General features: G+C 48.5%; 1 protein-coding gene across 1 annotated transcript in view; it reads left to right on the forward strand.

Moving 5' to 3' along the window:
* LOC138567575 (uncharacterized) overlaps positions 1-13534 on the forward strand; it is a 304059-nt gene that overhangs the window by 41970 nt on the left and 248555 nt on the right. The gene's annotated exons all lie outside the window — the stretch shown is intronic.

Consider the following 13534-nt stretch of genomic DNA (forward strand, 5'->3'; position numbering starts at 1 on the left):
GAATTGGAGGGAGATGAGCAAAGAGCTTGAGAAGGGAGGTATTTAAGAAGAGAGAGTTGAAGGTATTGAGGCCCCAGACCCCAGAAGGCCTTGTGGACGATGCAGAGGGTTTGGAAATTAGTCCTCGCAGCCACTGGGATCCAGTGCATAGATTTCAATCCTGGGGAGATACGATCCCTGGGCTTAAGGCCAAGGACAAGTCTTGCAGTCCTGTTCTGGATAAGTTGCAGAGGGCGGAGAGTAGAAGCAGGAAGATTTAGAAAGAGGCTGTTGCAATAGTCCAGCCTGGATAGAACCAGAGCTCTGGAGACATTGAGCTTCTGGGAGAAGGAGAGGGAAGGAAGAATACCTCTGAGGAGGTGCAGCTGGTAGTGTGACTTCTTTTATTTTTTTAAACATCTTTTTATTGATGGTCTCAACAGTTATAGCGGCACACAATCAACATATCATATGGTCCTTCGTATAACAATATCTTCTTCAAATGTTTGACAATTTACAGTTTACATGGGTGATTCACTGTCCGAGAGCAGGTCGCATAGGTACGCCCTGAAGGGGCCCCAGATGTCTTTTGGTCGACTCATGCCTGGTTGAGTCAGCACAAATTGTTCCTCACATTCATTGGTATAGGTTAATTCACACAGGAAAGTGTTCATTGTGGGGGAATTTGGGCTTTTCCATGCTTGCAATATTCATTTCTTGTGTTAGGTGATCCTCTGCACACCAGTCCACTACACTTCAGAACACTGCTCATATCCCCCCAACATCTCCTCCCACGGTTCGAGGCTCAAGTGATTCGGTGAACCCAAAGGACCGAAGATTCCGTACCACCTTAGGTGTACGGGCTCGATTGCAACTCAACTGGTCGGCCTCTCCGATGTTTAGCCTGAGCACACACTGCGCACGAATTGACATAACATTGTACATCGCGCTTCATAGAGGGCCACCAACACCAGCGCTTGAGAAGATCTAAAGTGCACTCTTGACCGGGATGGGCATTAAAAGGAGCATCATGAGACCACTCAAGGGCCAGATTACGAGTGTCAGGTGTGGGAAGGAACAGACGTTCATGTACGAAAGGCAAACCATCAGAATACACGGGGTCCCATTCTCGCAACTGATCGGAATGATTGCTAGTCCAGGATCGGACCGAGTCTAATAATGACAATGAGGGTGTACAGAGACAAATCACATGACTCTTTTCGAGAACAGTCTCAGGGAAGGTTGGCAACTCAACCCCCCCCCCGGGGAACGTGACAAGGCACCTGCTTTTCCATGTGAAGTGCCAGGGCGATGCATAATATGAAAATCAAAAGAGGAAAAGAAAAGATGCCATCGGACCTGTCTGCTATTAATGCACTTCAATGAAGCCAGATCCTGTAAATTCCGATGATCTGAGTATACAGTGACGGGATGTTTAGCCCCCAGAAGATGATGGCGCCAGACACGAAAGGCATCCATGACAGCCAAGAGTTCCTTCTCTGTAACGGTATAATGAGTCTCGGTACTGGAGAACTTACGGGAATGGTATGCCACTGGGTGTAATTTGCCTGTTGTAGGACATGTTTGAGACAATACCGCACCGAGAGCAAAAGAAGAGGCATCTGCCTCAACTATGAACGGAAGATCAGGATTGGGGTGCTGGAGTACCGGTGCGGTAGTGAAAGCGGTTTTCAAAGCCTCAAAAGCCACCTGGTGTTCTCTCTGCCAACGATAGGGTGCCTGAGGACTGGTCAGGGCCGTGAGCAGGGCAGCGATTGTGGAAAAGGACGAAATGAAACGCCTATAAAAGTTGGCGAAGCCCAAAAAGGCCTGCAAGGACTTGAGTGTTTGAGGTACTGGCCAATCTAAGACTGCTTTGACCTTGGATTCATTCATGGATAGCGCTCCTGGGGTAATGTGGAATCCCAGAAATTCAACAGACGTTTTATGGAACTGACATTTCTCAGGTTTGGCGAATAAGGAATGTTCTCTCAGACGGGATAGTACTTCTCGGACATGCTTTACATGGTCATCAAGATTGCGAGAAAAGATTAAGATGTCGTCCAAGTACACAACCATGTATACATCCAGTATATCCCTAAAAATGTCATTCATAAATCGTTGGAATGTGGCCGGGGCATTACATAGGCCGAAGGGCATGACTAGATATTCATACAAGCCGTAACGAGTACAGAAAGCAGTTTTCCACTCATCACCCTCGCGAACGCGCACTAGATTGTATGCGCAGCGCAGATCAAGCTTGGTGAAAATAAAAGCATGTGATAAGTGGTCCAGAAGGGGTGTGATTAACGGAATCGGATATCTATCCTTTTTTGTGATAGCGTTAAGACGCCGATAATCCACACAAGGACGTAAATCCCCCTCTTTCTTCGGTACAAAGAATATAGGGCTCGCTGCTGGTGAAGTAGAGGGGCGGATATGTCCTAAACGAAGGGCGTTCTGTACATACTCTTTCAAAGCTTGTTCCTCCGAGGGAGACAAGGAATATATCCTGCCCGAAGGAATAGTGGAATCAGGGAGTAATTCGATTGGGCAGTCATATGGTCTATGTGGAGGAAGTACCTCGGAAGAGCCACGATCGAAAAAACTGATTCGAATGCTTTGCACTCAGATGGAATCCCAGACACCAAGCCCCCAACGGTATGAGAATGCACAATCTGTGGATCATCAACAGTCAGCGTGAGTTGAGCTAAAGCTCCCAAGACCCGAGAAGGGGTGTCAGTTGTTTGATGGACCGGGAGACAATAATTCTGACAGATCTCGGACTCGAAGATCACAGTGCCTGATTGCCAATTGATCAGCGGATTGTGTTCACGTAACCACGGTATCCCTAATATGATACCGAATTGAGGTGTGGTAATCAAATCAAAACTTAAGGTCTCCGTGTGAATTTCTTGTATGGTCAACAAGAGAGGTGCAGTTTGGTGTCTGACGGGACCAGAAACTAACGCAGAGCCGTCTACGGCTTGAACAGGTTCAGGTCGGGTTTTTACCACCAAAGGTAGATTGAGGGAATGGGCTAAATCAATGTCTATGTAGTTTCCAGTAGCACCTGAATCAATGATGATTTTGACTGTATGAAGAAGGCCTGTAGAGGGACATAGAGTAGCCTTTACCGAGATGGGTTGAACACGAGTAAAGGCAAAAGGGGTACCCGGAGATGATGACAGAACACTCGACCTGCTCTCCGGGTCTAAGGTCGAGCTGTCCGAAAAACCTGGCTCTTCTTGGGACGTCGAGGACACTCCTTCACAAAATGTCCCGTGGTGCCACAATAAAAGCATGCATTATCCACCCTTCTACGTTCCCTCTCAGATGTTGTAATAGGACTACGTAAACCTCCCACTTGCATAGGTTCTTCTGTACTGGAAGCAGGAGTACTGGTAAGAGTCGGATGGGAAGAGACCCCCAACTCGGCTCTACGCTCCGATCGTCGTGCATCTACCTGCAGGGCAAGATCAACCAGTTCCTGATACTGAGTGGGCATAGAAGGGATCACTGCTAAAGCATCTTTCATGGTGTTACTCAACCCCCTATAAAAGACAACCGCCCGCTTGTTCTCTGGCCATGATGTTTCAGCAACTAATTGATTGAACCGGGTGATGTAGTCTATCAAAGTTCTTCTACCCTGAGTTAATTCTAACAACTCCAAATCCCTAGACTGTGCCTTGTGTCGGGTATCAAATACTCGAGACATTTCTAGAACCAACAGATCAAAGTCATAAAGGACTGGGCTATTGTTCTCCAACAGGAGATTAGCCCAAGCGGCAGCTGTCCCGGCTAAATGGGAAAGGGCGAAGGCGGCTTTAGCAGTGGAAGTAGGAAAGGCCAAAGGTCTGCACAAGAAATGTAACTTGCACTGATTAACGAAGGCTCTGAATTTCTTGGGGTCACCTTGATAACGTTCGGGAGCAGCCAGGGGGGAAGGGGTTGGGAGGACCACAGGAGTTGGGACTGTAGTATTAATCAAGGGAGGAGGTGTAGTTGAGGAGCTAGCATCTCCGAACTCAGGGTCTGCAGGAAGGGAATGCTGAACACTCTGTATGGAATCTAACCTTTGGTGGATCAGTGTTCGCGGCGGCCATATCTGCCCTTAATACTGTAATCGCCTGGACTAAAGCAGTTATGGGTTCTTGCGTGGATCCCTGCATCGTCAAACACGACTATACGGCTTCTCAGTCTGTTCTGACTTGAGTGTCGTGTAGACCGATGAGACCTCCGTCCCCAAGTGACGCACAGGGGAACTAATAGAAACCCGCTGTGCGACCTTTGAGGCCACAGGTGAGAGATGACTTCCCGGATCCACGGAACCTCTGGAACACCGACGCTGCTGTCAGAAAGGAACGAGGTTAAGTACCAGGCAATTACAGTACATATCAAGTACACCAAAGGATCTAAAAGGTCTTACCTATCTGGTGTCAGAACTACCCAGGAAACCTAGTAGAGGTTCGAGACTCAGATGATGAGGCGGTCCCAGAATAGTAGAACCGTGAGTTAGCGTGGATATAGGGATCTGCCACCTGTAGGAGTGAAGGCTTGACTTGAATCCCCAAGAGGGAAATGGCATAGAAGTTCAGCAAGGTACCAAGGGATGATCCAAAGAGAGGTCAGGATACAGTCCAAAATCCGGCAACAGGTAAACAGTTCCAAGCAAAAGTACAAAGGGGTATCCGGAGGAGTCCGAGGTAGAGTTCCGTGATCAAAGGTAACAGTGGAGCAATGCGTAACGCCAAACAGGGTCTGAAGACAGCTGAGAAGCAATGAGTGTTCTGTCTCTCAGACCTTTATACTGTGTGTCTCTGGGTCATGTGACGTCTCTGGGTCATGTGACGTCCAACAAGGTCACGTGAGGAACGCCGCACTGGATCACGTGATCGGCGTGAAGACGTAACGCCGCCCCTTCTGCTATATGTTCTCCAAGGCAATTGCCAATGCAAAAAGGGTTGCAATCGAGCCCGTACACCTAAGGTGGTACGGAATCTTCGGTCCTTTGGGTTCACCGAACCACTTGAGCCTCGAACCGTGGGAGGAGATGTTGGGGGGGATGTGAGCAGTGTTCTGAAGTGTAGTGGACTGGTGTGCAGAGGATCGCCTAACATCTTGGCAATAACACATGATACATTAAACAGTCTCTTAATTTTTTCAGAACATTTTTCAATATCTCTGAACAAATATTTTTGGGGGGTCAAGTGCGGGGGGATCTGTGTGACCTCCGTCAGCATGGCTGCAACCCTCTCCCAGAACCGCGCCACAACCGGGCAATCCCAGTACATATGGTAGGAACCCGCTTGCGCGGACCCACATTTGGGGCAATTGCCTGAATTGTCAGGTGTGAATTTAGCAATTTTGGCAGGGGTGTAGTGCAGTCTGTTAAGGATTTAAAACTGTATTTGGCGCAATCCCCCATTGAGGGACACCCTTTTTGTAAGCTCACAGTACCTTACCCACTTATCATCAGGCATTGGCATTTTCATATCTGCTTCCCATTTCTCTTTCACATGGTTGGTCGTGGTAGTGTGGGTCTGTATTGTCTTATATAATTTGGAGATTCCTAGTCCACCCTGTGTTGTGACCAATTGTATGCATGGGTGGGAAGGGGGTTCGTCAGGGAAGGACGGCCATCGTGCTTGATATGCAGATCTCATTCGATAGTACTGTAATGTTCGGAGCGGACCTCCCCCCATGCCTCTCGTGAATACTGCCAAGGTTACGAACTTCCCATCTATATACATGTCTCCCACCTTCATCTCTGTATTGGGGTCCCAGGCCTCCTGTATACTAGTGTCAAATGTAGGGGGAATGTTTGGGTATTTCCACAGAGGGATCTCGGGGTTATATGGGATCTCAATTTTCAATTTTTTAATATATAGCCCCCATGCTCTCACGGTGCAGCTCACTGGATCGGATTCACATGAGTCCTTATGCCTCGTATCAAAGATAACTGATCTAATGTCTGTGGGTATAGTGGTGTATTCCTCTAGCCATGTGTGGGGTGAGTTGTCTGCCTCGTTATACCAATGCTTTGCAAACTGCGCCTGCGCCACCGTGTAGTAGAGCCCAAAGTCCGGCGCTGCTAGTCCCCCCCCCCCCCGTGTCATATGGTTCTGTCATCTTTTCTCACCCGATCCTGGCCACCTTTCCGTTCCAGAGAAACAACACTGCCATGGATCGCAGCTTGGAAAAAATTCCTTTCCCGGCCATATAGGGATGTTTACAAATAGGTATAGCAGTTTGGGAAGTACAATCATTTTTAGAATGGCGATCCTGCCGTGTAGTGAGATTGGAAGGTGCCTCCAGACCTGTAGTTTGGTATTGAGTGTTTGTAGCACCTGGTCATGGTTATCAGTGTACAGGGTCTGTCTACTGCTGGAAACCAGTACTCCCAGGTATCTGAAGTGACGCTCCGACCACCTGAGGCCGCACGCCAGAGCAGGGCATTTTGTGGAGGGGGTGAGCGGGAACATTTCTGATTTAGTATTGTTTAACGTATATCCAGAGTACTCTGCGAATTCGTTGATGTCTGCCATAATGGGGACAATGTTTTTTTCTGGTTCGCGGACATACAACAGTGTGTCGTCCGCGTACAGTGATATTATTTGGGTGGCTCCTTTCAACATTATACCCTTGTTATTATGCCTCAGCCGAACCGCTGCTGCCATGGGCTCTATTGTCAAGGCGAACAGGATAGGGGAAAAGCGGCATCCTTGTCTGGTACCTCTGCCCAGCTCGAACAACTCGGATATAGTTCTATTCGTGCACACTCTCGCACCCGGGGCCGTATATAGCAGTCTGACATACTTAATGAAATAGGGGCCCACCCCGAATGCCTCAAGCACCAGGAAGAGGTACTCCTAGGAAACCGAATCAAACTCTTTCTCGGCATCAAGGGACACCGCGACTGCTTGCTTATTTGGGTAGATTTGTGACATTATTCCAAACAATCTGCGCAAATTTAGGGCGGTGGACTTTTGGGGAATAAACCCACTTTGATCTGCATGCACCAGCGTGGGCGTTACGGGTAGCATGCGGTTTGCCATCACCTTCGCAAAGAACTTTGCATCTACATTTATCAGGGACACGGGCCTATAGGATGACATCTTGTGACGGGCGTCGAGGTTTGAGCAACACTGTGATTATAGCCTTGCGCATTGCGGGGGCAATATTTATTTTCCCAGGGCTTCTCCCCACACCTCCAGCAGCACAGGGACCAATTCTTCCCGGAATTCTTTATAAAATTCAGCACCCAGTCCGAAAGAGCCCGGCGCTTTGCCCGACGTAAGCCCCTTGATCGCCTCAGTGAGCTCCTCTGCCGTGACAGGTTGCTCCAGTATTAGTTTAATTTCCTCTGGGAGTTTAGGGAGGTCAAGTGTAGCGAGATAGTTTTTGATCTCCTCAGGGGATTTCCTATCTCTGTTCGCATAGAGATTTTTGTAAAATTCAACAAATTCATCGTTTATTCCCTGCTCGCTAGTTATTATCTCATTTAGTGCCGTTTGAATCGTTGTAATTGGGGTCATTTGTTTTTCATGCTTTACCAGGTTGGCCAACATTTTCCCTGCTTTATTACCCTCCCTGTATCTGCGAGCCCGGGTGGCGGCTGCTATGTATTGCACTTCCCTCGCTGCCAACCGATCAAAATCTCTAAGAGACTTGTGGATTTCAGCCAGGGTGTCTCCATCATGCGTGCAAGACTAAGTTTCTTCTAGTGCGTTCAATTATCTCTCCACCCCCTCCAGCTCACGGCGCACACTTCTCAGGAGACCAGTAGTTTTGGATATCAGGGCTCCTCTCGCTTCCCACAATGATGAGATGTGTTCTACAGACCCAATGTTATCTGTGAAAAAATTGGCAATTTCAACATGTAAGGTTTCAACGACGTTCGGTTCTTTTAGTATGTCTATGGGCTTCTCCACCTCCTTGTTGGTCTAGGGGCATCTTTCAATGTGATCTCCAGTATCACTGGGGAGTGATCAGATGGAGGATTTCGCAATTTTCTAAGGCGTGTGCTATGTTTGAGGACACAAACCAGTAGTCTATTCGTGACTCACTATCATGAACAGAAGAATAGAATGTGTACCGCTTACTAGCCGGGTGGAGCACTCTCCAGGCGTCTAGTAAGGACAGTTGCGGGATGATTTGCTTTAAAGCTAATGCCGCCCTGGAGGGTGTCCTGGTTACCTTGGCTGATCTATCCAAGGTCTGGTCTAGCGCGACATTAAAGTCCCCTCCCTATAAAACCGTGGATGAGTCGTGTTTAGTAAGGCGCTCCAGCATATGCAGGTAGAAATCAGGGTTGTCCAGGTTGGGGCCATAGGTGTTCACCAAATTAATTTGTTTCCCCGCTATTTCCCCCCAGACCAGTACATACCTAGCCATCGGGTCCGCCAGGTGACCCTTAACAAGAAAACCCAGCGAGTTGTGTAGGAGGGTGCAGACCCCTCTAGACTGCGATGAACAATCCGTATAGTAGCGTAGTTTGCCCCATTTTGCCAGTATTTTCTCATTGACCGAGCCCTGTGCGTGTGTTTTCTGCAACATTAAAATGTGAGGCCCGTGCCTGGTGACATAGTTGCCAACCTTCCTGGCCTTCATTGGGTTATTTAGACCTCAGACGTTCCATGACATTAGTCTCATCTTTAACCCATCACCCATGTCCTATGCATACATATTGTACTATACCGTAGTGAACATGAATGCACAAGTAACCAACATTTGAGTAGCACCAGCGTCTGCAAGACCATATTTCAATTAACTTATAACATCTATCAATGCATATTTTCCCCCCACACTCAAACACGTCTAGGTGGCTGCAATAACCCAAAACATTCCCACTCTCCCCATCCACCCCCTCCGCCCACATCATCTGCCCCAACTTGACGATGGACCTTAATAACTATTAGGAACATTCCTGAGGATGCTTCGTTGCCGTCACGAGGCTACCCGACCGGGCTCGCGGCCTGCTTAACATTACTTGGAGCCCCCATGAGGGCCAAACACTTCTGAAACCTTAAAGGTTACTTGCATGGAGCAATTTCACCTGGCCAAGTTTCAGTCTTCCACTGCAGGTAGGTTTCTTCCATTCTGGTCTGGTCAACAGCCACTGGGGGGCAGCGGGATGGTGGCTTCCACATAGACCGGGGCTGCAGCAGGAGTCTCAAAGAAGTGTGCCCTTTCTCCATATTGGATTTGCAGCTTGGCTGGGAAAATTAGAGCATATGGGACCTGTCGTGCGCTTAAGTTTTTTCACTGGCTCATATGACCTTCGGCTTGCCTGAACCCCGGTGGCAAAATCCGGGTAGATGTGTATGCGGCTTTCTTCGTATTGCAGTGTTCCAAGTTCTCTTGCCCTCCGAAGAATCGCGTCTCTGTCCCTAAAGGTTTAGTATTCTTGCAATAATTGTGCGAGGCGGTGCTCCAGGTTTCGGTGCCGGAGCAAGTGTGCGGTGTGCACGTTCAATTGGGAAGTGTTCTGAAAAGGAGTTTGCTCCAAACAGGGTTTTGAGGAGTGTTTCCACTCGCTCTTCCATTTTGTCTTTGCCAAATGCCTCTGGAACACCAACGATGCACACATTGTTTCTTCTCGAGCGCGATTCAAAGTCGTCAGATTTGTTCTGTAATTTATTCAGGCTCTCTCTGAGCTGGGCAATGTCCTGGTCATGGCGAGCAACCGTGTCCTCGGCCGTTCCAATCCTGTTCTCTGTCTCAGTCAGTCTCTGGTCGTGCTTGTCGACTCTGGTCTTCAGTGTTCCAGTGGTCGTTACGATGTTGTCCAGCTTCATGTTCAGTGATAGGAAACCATTTTGGACTATGTTGGTCAGGTATTCAACTCTGTCTCCATTCTCTGCAGCAGGCAGAGGGTTAGCCTCTGCTGTTGGTTCAATGTCGCTGCTTCCCGCCTGACCGCTTGTGAACAAATCCATCGGCCCCTTCTTCTTGGCGCCTGCTTCCTCCGCCATTTTGTCCTGCTTCCTCGCATTCCCCATGGCCCTGGGGTCGTTGGGCGTTCTACCCCAATTAGTTTCAGTATTTTAGTGTTTGCCGCCGAGGGTCAGTTTGGGCCGCTGGGGGATCAGGCTATTCCGAACCAGGATGAATCACTAGGTCCCCGCACCAGGCCTGCGGCTATTCGCCAAATACAGTATAGGCTAAGCTTCAGCACAGAGGTGACCAGCCCGTCCACTTTTGCCGATGGACTGTGCTCTCCCACGTTTCTAGGTTTTCTAGGTTCAGGGTATAGAGACCTGCCAGCTATGTGCCTTTTGTCTGGTGCCCGCCGAGGGATCCAGCCCGTCAGCGGCCCACTTAAATTTCTCAGCTGGTAGTGATTGCCTTCGGTCACAGTGGCTATTCAGGGAGACACCAGTAATCACAGGATTCACTTACTTGTAGGCCCACCAACTCGTGTAGCTCCCAGCATCGTAGGGTTCAAGCAGGCAGCGGCCCAGCTGCGCTCTTCTTCAATTGGCTTGAGCACAGCCACGCCACCGCAGCCCGCACTCAGCCTTATGTATAGTTTGTAGCTGTAGTTATGTGCTGGGACCGCTCCTCGGGGGCCCCTGTATGTTTCATAGCGAGAGGTCCGTTTCCTGCGGTGCCAGTGTCACAGTCGGCGCCAACCGCGGCCCGGCCGTCCCCCACTGCTTCAGTGGTGTTTCCGTTCAACTAGCCTGCAAGTTGCCCGCTCTGAATCCAAGAAGGAGCTCTGTATCCCCCGCCGCCCCATCACGCCAGGGGGCCGTCACGTTCGGGGGGGTCGCACAGTGCGGTCGGCGCTCACCCAAGCTGCAGGGCCGCAGACACAAGGGCCTCACCCCGCCAGCGCCCGGGCGCGCCGCCCCGACAAGGCGACGCGGCTAGGCGGTGCAAGGAGAGCAGCCTCCCCCCCGGCAGCGACAGCGCTGATCAGGGTCCTCTGTGTCTCGGTCAAGCTCAGGTGCGTGAGGTGTTGCAGGTTGTCAGATCAGGCCACACCGCCGTGACTCCGGTCGTTGTTCTATTTGTCCTTGTAGGCCTCCCTCTGTATGCTCCTGTCGGCCAGAACGTCCGCGGCTCACAGATGCAGTTCTCTGGTTCCGGGGAACGGCACGCGGCACAGCCCCTCCCCGCAGCAGCCACCGGGTCGTGTATCTCAGCAGTCCAGGCATTAATCACTCCAGGATTTTCGGTGTAGGTGCTTCGTCACCTACGGCACGTCTCGGCGTGTTCAGCACCTCGCAGCAAGCTATGAATTAGGATTTATTCGTATAACGGATGTTTCTCGGGCCGGAGCGCTCTGATCAGGCGGCCATGTTTATCATGTGCAACAGCGCCGCCCCCCCCCCCCCCCCCCCCCCGGTTGTGTGACTTCTTAAGGGATGTGAGGAGAGAAGGAGAGTGTGGAGTCGAAGATGACCCCGAGAATTTTAGCCTTGCAGGTGGGAGCAGGTATGCCAGCCGGCCAGGGAGCTACAGGAAAATGAGGGAGCGGGTGTGCCAATGAGGAGAATCTCAGTCTTACTGGCATTAAGGCAGAGGTCATTGGCGGCACACCACTCCCTGATAGCAGACAGACAGTCAGATATGAGGAAAGTAGAGGAGGAGGCTGAGGGTAGCCTGAAGATGAGCTGAGTGTCATCCGCGTAGCACTGAAAGTTGTGGCAGAGAGCAGCTATGCAGTGGGCCAGGAGTGCCAGGTATTGGTTGAACAGCCAGGGAGAGAGGTTAGACCCCTGGGGGAGCAGGTGGAAGTAGGAAGGGGGCCAAGAGAGGCCGGCCAGAGAGCTACAGGAAAGGATGGAGCGGGTGTGCCGATGAGGAGAATCTCAGTCTTACTTCTTCTTAATCCTTCTACAAATTCAGAAAAGACACCAAACAGTGGTTGATCTCTAAAGACACACCTACTTAGACCCTACCTCCGTCCTGTGCCCATATGTACATATCTCCCCCAGTATCCTTATACTGTACTACTCTGCCTTTGTAGGTATATACCTCGCCGCCAGCTGATAATGTGTAATTGTGTTCTTGCCACTTTCCTCCATATGTAATGATTGTGTATATACCTCGGTATTACCCAAATTGTTTGAACACAATTGTTCGAATGACACAATTGATCGAAAGTCAAGGGTCCGAATTGACCTTTGCACAATTGACTATATATATATATATATATATATATATATATATATATGTTTCCCCCCGCAGATATGTAACAATTGACCTTCACAATTCGGTCAATTGTGCAAAGGTCAATTGTGATTCGAACAATTGTAGTTCGAACAATTCGTATACATCCTATACCTCGCCTCTTGCTGAAACTGTGAAATGGTATTCTTGCCACACTTCCCCTTTTGTAATTATTGTGTGTACTAACTATTCTTGCCTTACTCCTCTAATATGTGTGCACTATCTACTCTGTAACCTTGAACATGCATATTCTTGTAATGCGCCCAGATACCTCAGGGTGGGGTGCGCAATATGAATAATAAACAAAACAAAACTAAACAAAACTAACCACCTACCCAGAAAAAACAAAAGTAATCATTTCTTAAATGGCAACCTCATCAGTTTTTTTTTTTATATAGAGTTTGATACTTCGACAACTGTGAACAGTGTGAACAGTCGGGGATAGTGTAGTGCAGGTATAATTTATCCATAAATTCTTGTTTCACAATCTCTAGACAAAATTTCTCTCAGAACTCCTAGAGCAAATGTTGCTGACAGACTACGCGCATCGAGGAACCCCAGCTGAGCTGGTCTAGTTATCTCATCAGTGATGTAACCCAGATTCATTCCTTGTGCAGTGAATAATTTAGGGATAATCTATGGCAAAAGATTTTTCAAGAAGTCACCCTCCACTACCTGTAGTAACTTAGGGCATTCAGAGTCACACAATTCGGTTATGGTGTAGTATTTGGTTTTTATATAGCCCAACATGTAACTTGTGAAGGCATCTTGGCACTGTAAAAAGTCCAGACCAGGTGCATGTACCAAGCTATCTAAAGTGTAAATGGGAATGTCTGATCAGTGCAAGGAAACAGCACAGGATTTGTAAAGATAAACACAGAGATTAGCTTCAATTGGTTGTCATCCTAGCGATTCGCCTACTGAATATTGGCACAATTGGGTTGTGCATTTACAATCACTGTCGCCATATTGCTAAAGCCCCTAGGTTTCTCTGAATAAGTGACATCCAAGTAAGTATAATGTTTGGCTCTCTCTAATCCTTCACATGTTAAAATTATAAAAAAGTAGCTACAGTTTCCTTTTGCCACAATGATTGAGTAATGCTCCTGGTTTTATGGTATTTCTTTTTTTAACAATTCCATCTTTATGTATCGTATTTCTGTTGTTGTCATATCTGGATTTATCTACATTTTATTTTTTTGCTCTGTAAAAATAAAAGTTGCAACTAGTATTTGTTCACATAAATGAAAAATATAGTGCTTAGATGTCTAAAACGTGTTGCTCGCAGAGCTGGGTTCTTGCACATCAAGCCACAATCCGTTTTCACCTTAAAAAGAAATGTCCTGCTATTGCTGCCGACCAGAAAAACCTC

The sequence above is a fragment of the Ambystoma mexicanum genome, chromosome 2p (genome assembly GCF_040938575.1).
Source record: "Ambystoma mexicanum isolate Mex_15411 chromosome 2p, UKY_AmexF1_1, whole genome shotgun sequence".
NCBI lineage: Eukaryota > Metazoa > Chordata > Amphibia > Caudata > Ambystomatidae > Ambystoma > Ambystoma mexicanum.